At 36.4% G+C, this 19603-nt stretch overlaps 1 protein-coding gene across 1 annotated transcript in view; it reads right to left on the reverse strand.

Annotated features, from left to right (window-relative positions):
* Positions 1-19603, reverse strand: part of LOC134538713 (neurotrimin-like) — a 624622-nt gene that overhangs the window by 21021 nt on the left and 583998 nt on the right. The gene's annotated exons all lie outside the window — the stretch shown is intronic.

The raw sequence follows: 19603 nt of genomic DNA on the forward strand, positions 1-19603 counted from the left end.
TCGCGCTAGCGACTGTTCTCTATTGTTATTGACGGCCATCGCCCTCTTTGGCCGAGGGAAGCCTTCTTTTCACAGACGGGAGAGCCAAAACCCGATGTTCATGTTTTATTCCGTATCTTGAATGTAGCTATCCTAACCAAATGAACCGTCCACAATGTTTTCAAGTGTTTATAATGTAGCTAACCTAACCTAACCTAATTGACCATTAGTATCCTTTTATCAAAACTGCCATATTTATTTACAATGAACAAAAAATAAACCCGAAGATGCACGATCGGGCGTTTGGCTCTCTCGTCTGTGAAAAGAAGGCTGCCCTTCAGGACGCGTTGAAACCCGCACTGGACGGATGTGATTGGCGTGCCGACGTGTACCTGAAATAAACACACAATGCTGCGAGGTGGAATTGAACATTTTTCGTGAAAAAAAAAAAAAAAAACGGATGGCGCTGCCCAACCCATCCCAAAATTTGCCTGGTTACGCAGAAACTCCTCAATATTTATCCCAACGATTTGCGTTACATTCTTGAACTTTAAATACCCACGCATAAAACCGAAACACTGTCGAAATCATTTACGTCTACTGCATCTCACCTCTGGAATAGCCTCGATCAGGTTGTTTTCTACCAACATATTAAAATAAATTCATATTAATCACATTGGTTCTGTAAATTAACATATACGCCCTCAAGGAATTACTGAGTGAATGAATAACAGTATCATTATAAGAATTTTAAATGCATTTTTTAATGGCTTAGTTAATAATAATGTTATATTTCAACATTTTTCTTTTTAACACAATATTTTGTATTATTTATGTTAGTACTGTTACGAATGTGAGCAAGGTGCAGAGCTGGCTGGCGGCTGCAGTAACATGAGATGTGCCGTGTGCACCTGGGTCGCCGCTTTATCTCCCTCCAGCCCACCGCGCGGCACTGTTAGTTTGACATCCGAAACCTGCCAGCTGCGGAGTTGCGCGAGCCGCCGACACGTGTTTCGAGAGGTTTCTGCCGTCGGGACGGCTCGCCATGGCGCGACTGGCCCCGGCCGCTCTTGTGAGTTCTGGAATCGCGCCGGGGCCTATATATATGCCCGAAGATGTCAGGGCAGGGAGTCAGTTCGGAGTGTTCAGTCGGGAGTTCTCCCGCGGCGGAGTTTCCGGGCGATAGAGTCGCGGGCGCGGCGGAGTCGCGAGCGAGGAGTCGAGCGGATCCTCGGCGAAGGGGAAGTGCGTCGGCGGCGGCGGAATGTGGCAACGGAGTCCCGCGGCGAAGACCCACGAGGGGTGCTGCGGCGAGAGTTGCGCCAGAGGTGCGGCCCAGCTAGGCGTGTGGATTGTGAGAAACGAGTGACTGTAGGAAGCAACATTATTTTTAAGTACAATTGATTATTTGTAAGTGACATAAGTAGTGGCAATAAATAAAACTGTGTGTGTGATAAAAATCTTAAATTGGGCTATCCTTTACGAACCCGCAGTAAATCGTTACAGTACTATGCTTTGATGTTATTTGGTAGATAATTCGTCAGTATTAAATTGCTGTGATTAAATGTTTGATTTATAGATATGTTATTACTCATTATATATGGTTTATGTTTTACATTGTAAGAAAGGTTTACATGATTTTACTGCGCCGGAAAAAAAATTGGAATAAATAAAAACCGAAGGATGGCAGGACTATGAATTTAAACCAGTGGGGAGTTCAGTAATCTCCCATCAAGGAATATCAGGTTTCGATTCACTTTTGGGGTCAATCCTAGAATATTCAGCAAATGCGAAACGTAGCGGGCGTTGCCACGAGCTGGTGGGAGTATTTTTATCTCTGAGTGCTCCTGTTTTCTTTCAAACCATACACATTCCGTTATCTCCCCATTTTCACCTCATTAACACGTTGGTTTGAGACATTAGCCTTTAATTTCAATCGAGGAAAATTATAATTAAGTATTTATGTAATCCATGCTACATCTTAAATATCGTTGCGACGCCAAGAATTAAATTAAGTATTACATAATATGTAAGTTATGAGTGTTATAGCTGTGTCGAACTTAGCGAGTTCACCAATGTTTCGGTCGACATTGCAGTCGCCATCTTCAAGGTCCTACCATGAATCCGGCGATTCTCATTTGTTATCAAATGTGAGGCTTCAGTTTATCATTTTTTTCCTATTGCCAGGTTTTCGGTTATTATGAAACACTGTCGGGGGTTTAATTAAGACTAAAATGTATTAAAAAAAATTGCTTGTCCAAAATAGTCTAATTATAATTAGCCCCTGCTTTGCATTTTAAGGTGACAAAAAATTGAATGTGGAATATCAATAAAGATAAAAAAATATTGGAAAGTAAGTAAATAACAGATTTTTTGATCTGTTTTTGCTGTCACCCTCTTTTTCAGTGTATACCTTTGCCCTTATGGAGGTAGGTTCGTAACTAATTTATGAAAAAATTGTTTGGACCTATTTAATTGAAATGATAACAAATCTTTATAGTTTCTTATGGTCTTACTAAATCGATATGTGTTAATTAATTTTAGTAACTTTACAAGCTAATATATTTTAATTATTGCATATATATTTGTGCATACTTTGTCATAAAAAATTATTTTGTTTAGTATACCCATCAGCAAATCAAATTTATTTAGTTTATCCATTCTGAAACAATCGGATTTCTATGATTTTAGGAGAGACCAATTATGTCATGATATTTAGAGATGTTATATCCGAAAACGTAATTTAAAACTGTCAACCACTCAATCCCTTGATCAAAGCCCCTGCTAATGATTCGGTAAAAGATAATTTTTTTTTAAACTATCGAAACATTTAAATTTTAATACCATTTATAAGTATGGATTCATTTTAAATCATAATTAAAAACACGATTGTATAGAAGCACATTAATTTCTGACACTGAGAGATATCACCTCTGTCAATTGTGCCAACCTTATCTCGGGGGCCAGCCTGATCATAATCGGCATAGTTGGCTGTGGTCTGTAAAGCAATTGTAGGACAAACGATAACGCGCGCGTATACACTAAGTACAGGACTAATGGATTTTTATTGATCGCACGAGGTAAAGTAGTGTTGAACCAAGGGCTGTAGTTGTATAGCAACAGGTTGTGACCACACGCGAGAGGAGAAGAAAAATAAAAGCACGGTATTCCAAGGTCGATTACTGACCTGTTCTCCCGCTAATGTTGATGATTACAAGCGTGGGAAACCGAGTTTCCCGAGTAACCATACATTATGTTAATTGCCAGTTTCATAATGTACGAGAATTTAATTTAATTGCAGCTAAAGTGCAAGGAATGTTTGAATAAATGAAAATGATGAAAGTCGTTGGCATTAGTGATATTAAATAATATTGTAATGACTAATAAATTTGAATTTTTTTTTTCATTTATACTTTGAGACCTGCAGCAACGTAGATATTATTTTGACTAATTAAGAAAATACACTATGAAATTGGCTGGTAATTTTTTCATTTTATATTTTTTTTGATGAGTTAAATTTTAATGTATTTAATGTGATCTACTATTGCATGTAAATAATAATAATAATAATGAAGGATTAATATTGTGCAATTATTTTTTGTGTGTATTTACAATTGAGCTTCCAGCAAATAATTCCAAAATAATAAGTTTCATAAAGAACAATTAAACTATATTATTTGAAATAAACAACCTAAATAATTTTTTAATGTCATCCCGTATAACAAAGCGAAATGTCGATAACATGTAAATTAATACTTTAGTTTAATACGTTATAATTATTTGCTCTAGATGAGGCTCATTAAATAATTTAAACACAAACCGGGTACTTTATTTGATAAGAAAGTTAAAAAAAAATTGCTAAATCATGCAAACAATATAGATAACTGTACACAGCACAATGACAAAAACTCTTCATGCCAAATTGCAAAACATAGGGTTGACTTATTTATTAAGAACTTGACAGGGATTGTGGAAACATTTTTGAAGGAAAAAATAACATTTATTTCAATACGTGGCTTATTCAAAGCATACTACTAAATTAAATTCGACGGTTTTATTTTGGACATATTTGTTTAGATTATATAGTAATTCAAAATGTTTGAAAATAAGTAGTACTTATATGTAAGTATTGTCGTTCCCTTCCACTTAATAGTATGTTTTAATGTTTAGATTTTACCGTTATAAATGGCAAAATATGTATTTCGCGTGGCGTTTCGAGCACTCGTTCATGTTTTAAGAGAAGATTGTTAACTTTATGAAAAACGTTTAACCACAATTACTGTGAATAATTCCGCAGTTTGCGAGACACATGCCTTGTTTACCCTATCAGTCATTACAAATGACCATCCTGCAGTAATGGACGCAAAATATTTGCGAAAAGGGTAATTAAAAACGCCTCAGCGGCTTCTATGACAAGACAAAATGAGCGATTACGTATTCACGAGGACCTGTGTGATAAATGGAGAGACAGATTGGGTTAATATGTTTCCCAAACAAGCCTTCGTGGTTTTAGTACTACGTGTTATCTAATCCATTTAAAATATATATAAAAAAACAGCTGAACCATTTAAATGATAAATTGTAACAAATTTCCTTATTACGTGATACTGGGTATCTTTAGAGGGTCGTTTTCATTTTTAATAAAACCGCTCTTATTCTTTATTACTTGCATGTGAAACTGTGTAATATAAGCAACCCTTTTTATATCATTTAGCCAGTTATTTTCCCATATTACGTGATTTTTTTTTTACTGTACCACATAATTCGGAAGATATTTCACCAGCTTGTAAGAGTTTTCGAATTTTCCTTACACTGTTAAAAACTTCATACAAACATTTTTACGCAGAAATTTGGCTAAACATTATTCAGGGATATTAGTTAATTTACTGGAACTGAATCTGCTCGCTTTGAATGTAAATTCACAAGAATGTTCCTGGAGTATGGACAAAAAAGATTCACTCTGGACATATGAAGAATTATTTGTTTAATTGATGTGCAAGCATCGTTGAAAATTCTGCTATTTTCCTGTCATTAATATCATTGTACCGATTAATTACATCAAAAACCGTCATTCGTTATTTTATCATCTTTCACTATGGGCCTGGACGTTTTGAATCATAGTATTCAGACGTGAGTGGTTAGGGTCCAAATGGTTGCTATACTTCTTGAATAAATAAAATGTTCGTACTATCACTAATGATGATTTAAGTATTTTTATGTAAAATAAAATATACATTTTTAATGTGTTTTAAAATCACGTATAGAGTACTTACAGAAATTCTGTAAATCATTTTTAATTAATTAATTTCCAATCAAATATATTAAAGTTTATTTATGTGCAGTTAAGTAACTCGCCAAATTAAGAAGCCTATTATTAAAAATGTAAGTGACCTCCATAATGTTTGTTAGTACAAAAATTAAAAAAAAATTTGTTGTTTTTACATTCTAGGTGATTCGTGACAAATGAAGGCGCTGACAAATAACTACGTTCCAGTGGTCACCAGCCTATATGGTGCTCGTGGAAAAGCACCGCCTTCGGTGGCGATGCGTTCCGCCGCACGCATGTGAACTGCGCGCGGCCAATGCTGCTGGCGCGCGCGCGCGCTATTCACATTGGTGCGGTTTTTGCAAACCATTGTCCCGTTACGCTCTGCGCCACATCTATCTCTCTTCCACTCGATTGAAACAACCATCGATTTAACTTTTTCGAGGCACATTAAACTTGAAACACTCCCATTCGTTTCCTACTTTTCCTATCATCGTCCTATCCTTAACAGAATAACACAGATTGGAAGAAGTTAAGTAGAAAACATGTATAAAAGTTATAGTTAAAATAATCTCTTCGTTAAAGTAATAAACATATTTGAATTAATGAGTGCAAATAAAAGTAAATTTATCGATTAAATTGTAGATTTCATTTCACTCCTTTGTATCCATACAAAATAGTGATAATTCAATAAAAATTATTTAATTTTATTCATAAAAGTATGCAATCATTTCCAGGGCCGCAACTAGAGTCTCTGGCACCCAGGGCATGAATGGATTCATGCGCCCCCCCCCCCCCTCTTTTTTTGCACATACCACACCAATAAAGCGGGGCCCCTCCCCTCGCAAAAATGGTGCTATTTAAGCATTTTCCATACCTACATGTAACAGTTTCTGCGCTACTGTAACTTCCATGCATGAACCCACCATGTCCATAAAGTAGTCCGTATAATCACTAGACTTGTTCATTAAATTGTCGTCATAAATGTTTTTTAAAGATTTAAATTCAATTTTCGAGACCTTTTTGCAGCAAAGATTTTGATGATATCATCATAGCAAATAGATGATGCTCTTCCGCACTGCCAGTGGTACCACCCTCTCTGACAACATTGTACTGTATTCGTATAGAGAACGCATTAAAACTTTCTAACATCTCCCTTTACATTTTTTTATGTTAATGATGAACTCAACATTTTTCTCAGAGTATTTTAAAATAAATATGTTGAGACGTTATAATGTAAATCAGATTAGACATTACTGGCATGCAAGTTAAAAAACTTTCTACCAGTTACCAGTTGTAGTAGGAATTACAATGCAAGCGATTTCGGCGCCCCCACAGCTTTGCGCCCGGGGCGTATGCCCCGCTTGCTCCCCCCTAGTTGCGGCCCTGATCATTTCATCAATGTTTATTTATGACGTTGTCACGTTAAACTATTGACCGTAAACCGACTTTACAGACAACAAATTTTTTTCCCTCCAAATAACATCAGTCATCAGCTGCTTCATTTAGATTAACTTCCTGACGTGAATGCGTCTTATAAATCGGGATGCCAGTTAGAAGTGCAGCGGAAAAAAAAAGTGAAACCTTGAAACTTAATAAAAAAATATTTAAACCGAATTTCGTATATTTACAAGTCGCAACGAGTAAAAGGCAAGTTCTTCTAAATTATCCTGAGTTGAAAGAATTTTTGACACAAAAAAAAAAAAACAAGTTATAACTACCTAACTTAGGCAAACAATTGTTGGTCAAGTAGTAACAAGAAACCATAAAACCCTAAAGTTCAAATTATGTACTAAGATTGTCATTTAAGAATAAAAATGAAAATATAAAATAGGAAAACTCATAATTGAACGCAGTCAGAAAAAAAGTACTATTTCTTAAAATTAAAGGTTGGTGTCAAAAAATTATATTATTTAAAAACGAAAGTTATATAGAAAATAGTAACTAATGCTGTAAACAGATTGTTCGGAAGGCTTTAATGAAACGGCTGTTGGCAAAGAAAAAAAATTTTTTTTTAATTGCATAGCTGTGTTTAATAACACTGTGTCCAAAATACCAGGACGTTATACAAATATATATATTAATACCACTGAGTTTTTTGAAAGTTTCTTTTTATTTAAAAAAAAAACTAACAAAATGGACTTTCAGTCTGGTTTTCGGAATTTGATATTGTACTCGCGAGGCGAGTTAGATACCACGAAGTTCGTCACGCCAGGTGTTAAGTTCTCTTTTTTTTTGTTTTGCTAACGTAATACCTCATCAACGGCGCTGAGATTGGCCCATGTCGAACGGCGGGCGACGTCTGTCCGTTTCCCACAGCCGGGTTGTTGGTTGTGGAGGAAGAAGGGGGGGGGGGGGGTTGGGGGACGAGAGACCTCGGTCACCGGCGAGTTTCAACTGCGGCTCGCCACGCAATCCAGACCCTTCATTTGCATGATCACCTGGACGAAAGGGGATTTGCCGGACGGAGGACGCTTGTCGCATTTGACGCCGCGGCTACGAGCTCGCCCAGGCAGCTCAAATCTCCGGAGTTCACGCGCCTGCGTGTCTCGGGGGCCGAGATAGTGAACAACAACTGCTGTAGGCTGTGTCGGGACGGGAAGCCTACGATTCACTCCTCCTTCTGGACATACCCGAATGGGAAGCCTACATTTCACAGACGAGAGAGCCGCACCCGTATTTCCCCGAAGTTCATGCTCGCTTTTTTTTTTCCGTGCCACAACAGGTGTATTTATTTGGGATGTAGCTTACTCATACGTCATACGCCGTTCTATCTCATTGTATAAACCGGTGTGGCATTAAATTTTGCGGGCGATTAGAATAGGTTAGCTACATTATAAATAATTTAAAACATTATGGATAGTTGGTTATATTAGGTAAGCATAGCTACATTAAAAATACTGTAAAATCATTTCATGGTTGCTTGGCAAATAACTTTTTAATATGTAGCTATCCTGGTCTAGGAAACGGTTTGCATGATTTCACAGTATCTTTAATGTTAGCTATCCTAACCAAATCAACCGTCCACAATGTTTTAAATTATTTATAATGTAGCTAACCTAACCTAATTGACCATTAGTTATCATGGCGTTTGGCTCTCTCGTCTGTGAAATGAAGGCTTCCCACACATCACGAAGTTGCACGAACGTGAGTATTCGGGTATGTCCAGAAGGACGAGTGAATCGTAGGCTTGCCGTGTCGGGACACGGTCGCAAGTCGTTGACGTGAACGGGTTTATATATATACATTTATATATATATTGTGGGCGAGTCTTTCAGTACTTTCCAGTGATGTATGAAGATCTGACCTCGGTAACGAGAAAATTCACGTCCGTGTTTTCATGTTACAGTAAAACTTATAATACTAATCTCGGGACACGACATTTAAAGTAGGATTTTTTTTTAATAATGCTGAGCGTGATAAAAAATAACCCAAATTGTAATGTCATCTATCTTCATGGACTTGATTGACCCGTTGCTAGAATTCGCAGCAGGAGAAGCTACGTCGACTATTGAATCATTTGATTAGCTGACCGAGATATTTTTAACACTGTACCAAACCCCGGTTTTTTTGGGCCTGATTTTCGACAAGGAAATCTATTACAATAGCTTTCATCTTGTTAAAATTCATTGAACAGTGAATACTATAAAGTTTTCCTTTTGTGTCTGTGAACTTCGGTTCGCGCCATCCGACCACGGATGGCAGCACCGTGGTTACACATTTCCGTTTCCATTAACGAAATTACTACTATCAAGAGCTAAGATGTTAAACATAAAAATAAGTAGGTGAATCAACTGTGCACTCGTACTAGGCGGGGCGACATACGTCATCCTAGGTTCCTCTTCCTGCAGATTCTGGCGCGTTCAACACCGGTTATTGGCGTGCCTTGTTGGAATCCTCAAAAACTGTTCCTTTTTTTTAAATTTCTATTGTTAAGAATTCTCCATATGGCTCGATATTATTAGTTTTTCGCACTAATCTTCATTATTTATTCTCATAGTTAATTTGTCGTAAACATCTGTAAAGCATTTCAAACGTGGTTTAATTACACTCTATTTTATGATGAAAATTTATTTTATCTTATTGAAACTGGTTGACGGGTGAGTCCTATTATCTGTTCGCCAAAGTAGATGGTTCACCCGGAACCGATTGAACTAGCCATGGCCCTATAGTAACCACCCCATGATTTCTCTGGCGTAACTGACATATAAAACGTGGGACAACGAAATCAGGATGGCCCAAACCGGGAAGCGATCCTGGGTGCTGCAGAATGAAAGTCCAATAATCCGTCACCGAGCTACTGCCTGGCCGAGGAACTAAAGCACAGCTTTAAGAAAAGTTTCCTTCAACGCGAATCATTCAAAATACCCGCTCACTTAGGCACACACACAGTGTTTAGAGCTACGTAAAAATAACCACGTGATTTAAAAACTACTCAAGATATATGAGTGTAGTCTGTTAACGAAAAGCATTTGAGAATACGTAGAGAACGGGTGATTAGTTCTGCTTGTGGATTTATTTCTTAAACCTTATTTTCTGAACAATGAAGAAGGCTAAAACGCGTGATTTTTAGGCATGAAACTTTCGATACAAATGCTTTAAATCACTTCAGGGCCAGACATTACACATTCATCTTAATTCCTCCACCATATAATGTTATGGTTACTACTCAAATCTCTCAATTAACCTACGTGCCAGTCCACAGCATTGTGCTTAGAGGCGATCCCGTACTCAAAAACCCCAGCAAGCATGGCACTTATCATCCCACCTCAATAATGCTTTTATAGAATTTTCAAAAATTTCTCGGATCGCATCATCATCATCATACATAGGTAAGCTTGCCGGCGTCATTTGAGGTAGGCTTTACGTACAATGACCTCATATTGTAGGAGGTTCCGAACACCTTAGTGGACATAATTAATGCACATGTTTGGAGCGGAAACTTGGACCTCAGAAGGGGTTAGCCTCTTCGTTATGGAGACTTCACGACTTCAGCCACCAAGTAACCCTTTGCCAAAGTTTGTAATGAGTTCCAGCTTCAGTGTATGAGAACCTTCCTTCCAATTACTACTCAGACAGGCAAAGCCCTGGAGTTTAGTGCCGTGAAAGCAGGAATTACAAGGGGTTTTAACTGAGATATTTAGAAGATAAAATGTTTGTGGCAATCACGACAATCTTCATACTGACCGACCAAACAAAATATTGGCACTTTCAAGAGGTAATGTAGGAACCTGTAGCATTCAAAAGCAGATTGCGTGGAAATAATACTTCTAAGGGGGAGAGGTATGATTGAAAAGTCTCCATCATGATTCCAACCATTTTAACCGATTCCAACCGGTTTAAGCTGTGAGTTGTCTGTCAGTTAGTGTTACAGAGTTTTATTAAGTACACTTGACTTCGTTAAAGCATCGCACAAATTTAAATGGAAGGTATAAAGGCTGCTAAAAATATTGCCCACCCCTTTTTTTTCCTGTTTATTCTCTGGATTTTTATTTTAAATACATTTTATGCAATTACTAATACAGTAAATAGATGATATTTTATAAGAGTTATGAAATTTCTTATTGTGTGATATATGCCTTGGATTCTGCAGAACAAAAAAATGCCGTGGCTTAAAATATGTTGAAACCAAGGTGTCGTCTGTCTGTTCATATATATCCTGTCATCTAGGTAAAATCACCGAAATCTGCCACAAAACACTGCACACAATTATTCCGGCACTGAAAACAGTAAACCCCGTTCACGTTAAATTTTTTTATGACGGATTATTATTATAATAAGAAAGAAAATTTAAAACAAAGCGGGAAGTTCTCATTTTGAAAAAAATATTACAAAATTGTTAGCATCTGTATTGGCACTGCTTACTGATGAACTTGAAGCGAATAAGCAGCATATTTTCTTGTATGTTGTATTAATTGTTTCAAAGAAACTAAAGACATGCTCACTCATGGTGTGATATTTGGAAGTCAAATCCTTTGCTTATAGAAAAATTGTCCTGATCCATTATTTTTACACCATAACCTAAAGAACGCATTTATGTATCGTAATTTTACACAGCATTTCCGTACGTTTTTAAACGAATATTTTACATTAATAGTTCAAAACTATTCACGATAGTATTTATATTACTATTGAAGAAATTTCATAAAATCGACTTTATAACACCTGAAAAATTGAAGTTACTGATGATGGTGCTTAAAACATTACGTAATCTTAAGCTCGTCATTCATATGTCTTTAAATGTTGTATACTTACATATTTCTCTAAGTATCAAAATATGCGTTGTAACTGTTTATATTTGGCAGTATCAGAAACATCATGATAAATTAATTATTCAAACTCCAAACTATTACGTACTTCCATAGTTTAACTTAAAATACTGCATTAGAATTTTGTCTGTATTTGTTAGTCATCGGGTTCTGAGCGTGTTTTTAAAGACAGTCTTTCTATAGTATGAGTGACGGATTATATAGTGTCTGCTTCATTTCCACGTTTAACTAATTATGGTCATTAAGTAAAATGCGTAGGTACATAGTTTAAACTGTTGTCGCCGAAAGGCTTTAAAATAAAGAATAAAATAAATCTACATGGCGACGGTATCGACTAAAACTGACAGCTACAGCAGTTGACTTAGAGTTTGCGATAATTTAATTTTCGGCTCAAAATATTTTTATGTTGCCTTTCAGCTACACTAGCTTAGGACAGATGCTAGAAACCACTTTACACAATTAACTTTGCGTAATGTTACAGTCATTCCATTTACTCAGGGGAAAATAATTGGATTAAGATTTTATCCTCGTGATTCATAAATATGATTTTTTATACCAAAGTACCATAGAAACATGCACTTTACTACCTAAGTGAATGCTGTCATTTCAGAAGTGGTTCCTGGTCGTACTTAAAATATTACAAGCTCAAAGAAAAACCTTCATTAACTCAAACGTTTTCCAAACATTCACGTGTTGTTTAAAAGTCAAAATACTCTTTAAATGTATTATCAAAGGTGGCATCTACTTTTTAATTAAAAAAAATTTCGTTATTTTATCAAACAGTTATTACTAAACAATGAAAATATATTTAGTTAAATAAAATTATTTAATTATACTCTGAAACAAAATATTAACATATTTACAGCAAAAAAAAACCTGCCGACTCAATTTAATAATTTAAAATGTAATCATTTTACAGGAAAACTTAAAATAGGAATAAAACGATGCCTCGTAAAAATTTCAATTCTTTCAAGTTATTTTTGTCCCCCACGTACCACAATATACTAAGTGTTAAACGTTGTCTACAAAAATTCAAGTGTCATAAATTTTATGTTATTTTTTAACAGTCACTGTTAACGAACATTTTTTCCCCAGAAACATCAGGTTCCAAACAAATAACCTTACTCATTCACTGTGCCAGAATATGAATTCCTGTATTTACAACATGATTGTTTTATACTCAACAACATTACCAAGCATAAAACTAAATTTGACGATTAATTTCTGTCATTGAGGTTATAGGCACCAACGGTTTTTTTTTTCTGGTAGACTACTAGAGGGGCAGTTTATGAGGCAAACATACATTTGTGATGCAATCACAAACACTTCTATAGTAGAGTATACGTGAGAAGTCAGGGTCAGGCTTCAGGCATTGCTCCGTGGTATTGAATTTCGATGATCTTTAAAATGTGATGACGCCTTGATTGCGTGGGTTTTACTTTTTTGGTGGCGCCGTGGGTCTAGAAAAGAAACATGTCTTAGTTGTAAAAAAAAAGTACGTATATTTTAGGCATTTCCACACCAACACGCGAGTACCTTCTAATGAGATGTTTATAATCTGTCTTTTAAATTAACGTAAAAAAAAAATTCAATTTTAATATCTAGAGTACATTTATATATGCAAGATAAAAATTTTGTTTGGCGTAGAAATTATTTTTATTACCAGTATAGTATTTTTACTTTCCAACCATTTCGTATTTTTTTTAAAACTAACAATACCGTGACAGTGTGATGGTACATATAATAACTAGACGAATACTGTATTAACACCCGAAAGTAGCCGTTTTCAGGAGACGAAGAAAGCATCAACAATGCAATAGCCGTTGCCATGGAGATTATCTGGAAGATGTGGTAAACAGTAAAAAAATAAATCTGAGAATTTCGAAGAAATAAATCACTTCGATGTGCAAACGGAACCGCCTTGAAGGATCTACGTAATAATGTAATTTCACGGCTAAACGGGTCACCATATCCGTGCTAAGCGAACTGCGACAGACAGACCCTCTAGTTTATGAATATAGGAGAATCATGAGGCGTGGCAAGCACGTTTGGGTGTTGCAATACTACGAGGGCAAAGTGACCTCAATATGCCATCGCGTACCATCTCCTGAACGTTGCCAGCCCTGATTAGAGAAGTCGTGGAAGGCACAGCTTTCGCGGATAAAGGCCAAACACTGCGATTTTTATTCTTAAACCGGCACGAAACAAGAAAATAACATTAATTCTGCACGGGGCAGGAATAAAGTACGTCCACAGCTGTGCATTGGAGGTCTTACTGCCCAAGCACGCAACAACAAAAAAGTTTTTTTTTTCCCAAGGGTTGGGAAGGCGACACCTGCTGTGAAAAAAAAGTACCAATTTTTCTTTGTTTTTAGTTGACAGCCCGTACTTGCCAGACAACTTGACAGAAAATAATAAAGCTAATAACATGTGTTTTCGTGCTAAGGAGTTTAATCTTAAAACAAGTAATATTTTTTGTCTTGAAAATTTTTCAGGTTTCACGCGATCCTCTCATTTGTACAGGATCGTTTTTGTGTTTTCCCACTTTAATTCTGTTTTCGTATCCGGCATGCAAGCGTGTCTGCAAACGCAAACAGTATTTTAGCGTGTTGCAAACAGAATACAAAATTTTGATGCCACCGAAAACTATTTCGCGGTGGGTATGTATTTGCAAAAATAATTCAAATTTTCTTAAAATTTATATCTTACATCGATTTGTGAACTTAAAAAGGACGCAATATGCAACACTCAAGAAAACAACTGTAGTTTTTAAATGACAAAAGTTGCAATTTTTCACCAATCTTACAAGTTGAAACACTAAAACTGTAGAACAAATATCAAAAATTCTTTATCAGAATTTTCATAAATAACGTTTTTTGACGAAAACGAGTAATCATCTAAAAGATTTAATGTTAATGCGTCATTTTCTTTAATTGTGCGATAGTTTTATAAAGGAAAACCTTATGCATTAGGTACAAAGAAAATTGTAACCTTCTATTTACATTAACATCTTCAACTTCTAATTAAATATAGAAAGCGGAAATGCACAAAGTTGAATATATGCCTATGCTTGTGTTGCGTTTTTGCATTATGCTGAAGTTTTAAATCGGTATTTGAAAACATTTTTTTTTTCATTTTGCGTTATTTGCGTAGTTAATAAACCTGGTCTAATACATGCTTTAATCATCAATATATTTAATTTTATATTAATTTTTTAATGAAATAATTTCAAACGTGCGCCATGGAAAACCAACACTTAACTTATCTCAAACAAAGTAAGGAAATACCACACCAATATTAATACGTTAGTGATTAATTTAAGGATAGTTGGCTTGTGGTGCATGTCGATATGATTATTCCTTTAAGTAGCGAACACGTAGGTACCATTCAAAATATGCCATAAACTGAATTTCTTATTCCCTAATAACTTTAATTATAAAGGTTTTTATCATTCTTCAGCTTGCAGATCTACTTATTTATGAAAATATTATGAAAAATTAATACTACACGTAGACTCAAACTTTCGTAGCATAATCTTGTCTTGTCAATTTATTAAAGTACCTAGGCCAAAAACTATCAATCCTTTTAGGTCACTTTATAGCAATTTCCGTAAGAGGGAGTATTCCAAAATATTTTTCTTCTAATATTTCATGACACTGCACATGGTTACAAGTGAACGCATTAAATTTTTTGTAAAAGTTTTTTTCTTCCAAAAAACGTCCTTATTTAATGGTTTTAATGAACTCGAAGGTCAATTTATATGTCATTCTTAGCATTCAGGAAATTATGTGGTACATGTATTTGTATCAGTAGTGTATAATTGTAGGTGCTGGCCCTGGTGTTGGTGCGTGGATGGGGTCAATGACCTACCACCAACTGACGTCGCAGCGGCCATCTTGAATTATGACGTCACCATTTTTACCTTGCACGCCGCTTTGGTTTATGCATCATAATCACCATATTGTCGTCTGCTGAAGGCCACCATCTTGGATCTGACATCGGTCACTTTTTCGATTCCCAAGTCATATCCGTCATTTTGTTTTCGTCTGCTGGAGGCCTCCATATTGGATTCTGTCACATTTGTTTCTGCTGTTTGTTCCTGGAGTGTGTCAGCATCGCTCTGTCGCATGTACCTAAGCTCGATGTTGCATTACCTACCAGAGCTATTATGGCCCTTATCGACATAGTAAATATTTATAGGAACTACAATGAAAACTAATTGATTCGATCCATGGCAGCTCAGACCTCTGGGTTGAAAAACATTCGCCTTTGACCGCACAGACATATAAACATTTACCAAACCGAGATGAAACAATGTATATAAAACAACTAAAAACATATTCGGAATTGTAATTTTTTAATTTGAAGGAATAACAGAATCACCTGCAAGACGACATTACCACCACTCGTTTTGTCAGTACTCGCTACCAGGAGCGCTAGTGTCACGTAGTAAACGCGATGTCTGCTAGACAGTGAGGCTGCTACCATCTTATTTTCAGTACTTGCTACAAGGAACCCTAGTGTCTTGTATAACACACAATAAGAGATCATTGCCACCTTCTTAGTTTAATTTTTACCCGCTTATTACCGTATTATTTATAACCATGCCACCATCTGGGCCTCCAGATTAAAAATAAAATTTGGCGACGATTCCAAAATTTCATAAAAAAAAAATATCACATCTTAATTAATTTAATGATTCGATCGATGCCTGTCCTCGGTTGAATCCTTGCTTGATAGAAAAATATTTATTTTTGGTAAAAAAAAACACTTTTTAACTACAGTAAATATGGTTTCAAAATACATCAGCTACCAGCCTACAGAAAAAGCTTATGAAATAAAGACTGGCAACTTGAAAATCGGTAACTATTAACAAAACAGTTCGGAAAAATTTTAAAAATCACTTATTAAAATAATGATTCATTGGAACCATTCATGTCCACGGTTTGATACCAGCCATTACAGAGTTAATTAAATAGATAAATTATATATTAAACGGTCTAAGGTTCCCGCTACAATAAAAAAATCCAAATTACAATATCACATGAAACTGCCGGACAGAGGAGGAAGTAGTAAGCACACAAAACGTTACAGTCACTCATACAGCGGGGTTCATGTGTACGATGCCTACCACAAGAATAGCAACAACTTTATATATATATATATATATATATATATGGTTCTTTCATCGTGTAGGAAATTGTATGCAAATGCATATAAAGCTAAGAGAAATAATGTACCTTTGTTCTAAATGCCTAAATTCAAACACGTAAAACCACAAAGTTTTTTTTTTTAAATTATCACGTCTAGGACCGGAAGCTGAACGAGGGACGAATTTCCGGCACGGGCAGGAAGACGTGACGTCACACGCGATATTTGCAATCTAACAGAATCACCGGAGCTGCCAGCCAATAGTCTACAATCACGCCAATACGAAACCACGTCGTTGAAATCATAACCACGGTACATGAACGGTACTTTTTGGAATCGCTTCAAAGAACGAAAAACGGAACGACATTAGAAAACGAGCCTTCGAATATTAAATTTGTGCCCGAAAAAGCTTCAGGTCATAGTCGAAACCAGGACATATTCCATAATATATATATATATATATATATATATATATATATATATATATATATATATATATGGCTACGAAAAATTGGAAACGCAAGCCTTTTTCTGGTGTAACACACATGATGTTTGAGTTCAATATGCAGAAGTCCCAGGTGTTCAAATCAAAGCGAGAACACAAATTAGATTTTAGTCAACAGTTATTTGTTTTTTTCATTATCGTTTCGACCGCCACGCTATTCATTCTCACTGCAAACAGTGAATCAGTACAAGATACCTGCCTGACTGAATAAATATGTCACTCGGCATCATTATGCCTACCATGGAGGTCTTCTATTTCTAAATTTGGAATACCTGTCCACCAAGTAATGTCCTCAGACAGACGTGTCAGTCACTTCCAATCCAGGAAGATGCACTAAAGCGAGTTATTCGGGCTAATGGCTCGGGTCCAATGAACATAAGTGTTTCGACAGTACTTTTCGTTCCTTTTTTTCACTTTTACTCTCTGTCATGTCCAGGTGGTCCCAAAGAAGAGACAAACTATTAAAAAATTTTCAGTGATGAAAATATAGGAATCATATTTCCTACTAGATCATCAATTATTTTATTTTGTAAAACACTTCGATCTTGCGTGCTGACCCCTAACGGTTTTTTAAATTAAAAAGAAAACAAATATTTGTATTTATTCCTTTTGATGTAACATTATAAAATAAGTTTAAGTTTTAATTAAAACAATTTTTTTTTTCATTTTTACGAAGTTGGTACACTAGACGTGCACGGCCAACCAAACAAGCGAAGGTAAATTCGCCGGCGGACTACAGAGTTCTTCCGCGCGGAACGGACTATTTTTTTTTTCTCCGAATGCACCGGCAAGACCGCGCCCAACATTCGCGGAAGTCCAGCGTCGCAGCGTGCTTTTAATTTTTTTTTCGGAACTGAAAGAACAAATCGTTCACGCCTGTCCGACCTTGCGGCGTTCGCCCGAGCGCGGCTGACTGAAAAAAAAAAAAAAAAAAAAAAAACACACGCAGCAGCGTATGTAGCACGGAAAAAAAAAATCTTTCGCGATGTAATCTCCCTGACATCGGAACGGAAAGGGTTGGACAATCAAGGGGGAGGGGAATAAAGGGGGGTTGGTAACGCCCGCGTGTGTGGACCTGAATTTATATCCGAAAAAAAAGGAATATGGCGGAGCATGTGTTTAGGGATTACAAGAATATTAATGGAAGTGTAATTGGATATACTACGTAGGGCAGGGGGGTTGGGTTAGGTTCGCACCACCCACGGAAAAAAAAAAAATTAAAGGGGGGTAGGGTAGGGTTTGGGTGTTCTCGGCCGTGCCAGATGCGAAGGAAAAATATACTGCCGGGCCGGAATTATTTTGCCCGCGATGCGTCTCGTGCGATTATTCAGCCCCTATCCCGCGCTCCGTCGACCGAACAGTAACGGAGAACTATATCGACCAAGAATTATCTCGCCGCGAAGTTTTTTTTGCTGCCTGGTGAATTCTGGGAAAAGATACCACTGGGTATGTTTAAAAAAATGTGAGCGAGTCATCAACCAGTATTCGCTAGTAATGTGTAACATTTAACGTCAGTAACCAGCAAATTCACGTGTGTTCATGTTGCAAATACACTTATAATACTAAAACTCGAAAAACAAAGTTTAACGCTGAATATATATATATATTTTTTAAATAATGCTAAGCCTGATAAATGTACGGAATTTTTTTTGGTTTCAGCTAAATTTCTTGACGCGAATCATACGTAGTTACCGCACCCGCCGCTAGAATTCGCTACCAGAGCAGCTACGTCGACGATATGATCATTCGATTTGCAGAGCGAAAAGTTGAACTATTATATAATGAAATGGTGAAACGACTCCGATAAAAGCGAAATGAAAAAAAAAACCTTGAAAAAATACTTAATTCCGGGAATATGTAATACTATAAGGTTTACCTTATGCTTTGTAAAAAGGGGTTCGCGCCATCCGCCACAGAAGGCAGCACCGTCGTTACACATTTCCGTTCCGTTCACGAAATGCCGTATACCGAGAACTAAGATGCTACACGTACCATTTTGTTTAAGTTTCACCAAGAGAATGTGTGAGACCGCGACCACCCTGCTTGGTTATTGGTATGTGACTAACCTCCGGCTGCCCAGTAACACTGAATAGCGAGGTGGGTTAAATACAAGGTCATTCCATCGAGGCAAACCCGATTTCGGCCCGTTGGGGTATTTACGTCGAATGACATAGTTGTTGCTACAGACCGTTTCCATGCTTAAGATTGCAGCACACGGCTTACAGCAAGCACTGTTGCGGAAATGATCTTTTGGGAATCCTGAGTGCAAGGAGTTTATTTTAAGAAAGTACATCGTAAATAATAACGTTTCATACAATTACGCCTAAAAATTGCCATTTTTTTTAAAACTTTTACTTCAAAAAAAAAAACACAATCACACAGTCCATTGATGCGAATTTATAGGAACATCTTGGTGTGAAGTTGATGAAGAAA

Source organism: Bacillus rossius, chromosome 14 (genome assembly GCF_032445375.1).
Source record: "Bacillus rossius redtenbacheri isolate Brsri chromosome 14, Brsri_v3, whole genome shotgun sequence".
NCBI lineage: Eukaryota > Metazoa > Arthropoda > Insecta > Phasmatodea > Bacillidae > Bacillus > Bacillus rossius.